Genomic DNA, 2,263 nt, shown 5'->3' with positions numbered 1-2,263 from the left:
AATCTCCTTTCCCATAGGATCTGTGTGCAAACCTCATGGGCCAGTTTCATAGTGGGACTCACAACCCCACAGTTCAGTCACTGAGGTTCACCCACACAGGAGCAAGTTACAGAAAAGAGTTCACCCCACGCACAGTGAAGTAACATCGTTCTAAAGGGAGGTTATAAAGCTTTAGGAAAACAGAGAATGCAGAAGTCCACACTGAATAGCCTCAATGTGTCAGCATCTGTCCAAAGCAGGCCCCGGTCTCATGGCAAAGTTGCCGCGGGAGAGGCACAGATGGTGGGCGGATTATTTATTTATTTATTTATACATTCAATTTATACACCGCTCTAACCTTTTTGGCAGGTCTCTGAGCGGTTTACATACATATTCCAAATTCCCTAACTAGGGCCACATTGTTGATGGGTGGTGTCTGCCTACCAGCACCCAGGGCTTGTTGTTTTTCTGGCTTCCTCTAGCGGCTTCGGGTATCGGCGTCCTTCTGGTGCCCTTTTTCTGGAGCCGGTCTTTTCCGGGTAGCTTCCTCCGGCAGGCCTCATTCTGGCGCGTAGTTTTGTGTCGGCTGTGGCTCCGGCTAATGTCCTTGGTGGCTCCGCCGCGCCGCACGTCACCACGCTCTCCAGCCTCCGCCTCTCCGGGCTCCGCCTCCGACGTCGCTCCACTGGGTCGCCAGGAACTGCTCCACTGCCACTGCCGCTACCGCCCCGCCGCTAATGCCTCTACCTCACAAGGAGGAGGGTGCCCCCCGCCACCTAGGGGCAGGTACCCAGTTTATCTACTTGCAATTTTTTTTTTAATGCTTTCGAACCGCTGGGTGGGCGGGAACTGGGACTAGGGCCAGGAGCTCACCCTGGCCGCGGTGGGTCTCGAACAGCTGTAATGGCTGTTCGTTGATGTTACTTGCAGGCGCTCTGGGCATGATCACACCCCAATATCTGGGAAGTGGAGCGCACCCGTGGCTTACCGCCGACAATGCGCCTTTAAAAACTAGTACCTCCAAGGTACTAGTAAACGTTTGCCATGGGCTGCCTCCAGACGCCCGTGGTGTGATCGCGCCGGCGCGCGGCATTCCCCTCCGGTCCCTTGTTTACCCGCTGGCGCCAAGGGAAGGACCCGTGGTGTGCCGCCGGCGCGTCTGATCGCGTAATAGCGCATCAAACTGTGCCGGGGCAATTAGCCACGCCTCCCCCCCCCCAATATCCGGCCTGTGTGACCGGGGCCGCAGAATGGCTTTAACTGCATCTTTTGACATTATTTCAAAGAAAACAAGCCTTCTCACATCCAGGTCCAAAAGCTCTATTCTGTTTCTTTGTCAGAACATTCCAGAATTCTATACAGCGATTTCTTTGTAGACTCAGTCTTCCCCCTCTATGTCCAGCAACACTGACTATAAATAAAAAGTTCCGTGAAGATTTCTATCCCAAGACAGCGCCTGCCTTTAAATAGAAGCCTCTCGATTAACGTTTCAGTATCCGAACACCACTTGAAATAAAACTACTTCCTGACCACACCCAGAGACGCTAGAAATAGATCCTGATAACTATGGACCATGACAACAAGTAACACAATCACAAGGGGGAAGGAAAGTGACAGAATAAGACCACTTGGTTGCCTGAAGTGGTATAATCCAGTTTGTTCACCAAAGAAGGGCACCCAGAATGAAGGCGCTGAGCTGTCATAGAAATTAGCACTTCCACGGAGGCTTTGACCCACAGGGCTGGCTAACTGTAGGTTCTAAGCAGTTAGGTGAAGCAGAAAGCCCCAGCTCGGGTAGGGCCACACATGGAAATGGGTATTGACTGCATACACATTTTATTTATTTTATTTATTTATTTATTCTAGATTTATAGGCCGCCCTCCCCACATGCAGCCCTGCAATACAGCACTATGCATAACGGTGTGCTGAGGCCACATGCGGCAGCTTCTTGCCTAGGTTGGTGCAAATGTGTTGGAAACATAGCAAAAGCATTCACAGTAGGTATACTTTTGGCAACCGAGCCAAATTATGTGCCGTTGACACAAAAACTGCTGGCAACTGGCCCAAGAGTGCAGGGAAAACTGTCCCAAATCCAGTCTCGCCCTGACCTCATAAGCTCAGGCTAGCCTGATCTCGTCAGATCTTGGAAGCTAAGCAGGTTCAGCCCTGGTTAGCACTTGGATGGGAGTCCACCAGGGTACTCCACGGTTGCAATTCAGAGGCAGGCAGGCAGGGGCAAACCCCACCCTGAATGCCTCTTGCCTTGAAAACCCTACAGGGGTC

The sequence above is a fragment of the Gekko japonicus genome, unplaced genomic scaffold (genome assembly GCF_001447785.1).
Source record: "Gekko japonicus isolate JY-2015 unplaced genomic scaffold, Gekko_japonicus_V1.1 scaffold320, whole genome shotgun sequence".
NCBI classification, from domain to species: domain Eukaryota; kingdom Metazoa; phylum Chordata; class Lepidosauria; order Squamata; family Gekkonidae; genus Gekko; species Gekko japonicus.
This window is presented reverse-complemented; position numbering follows the sequence as displayed.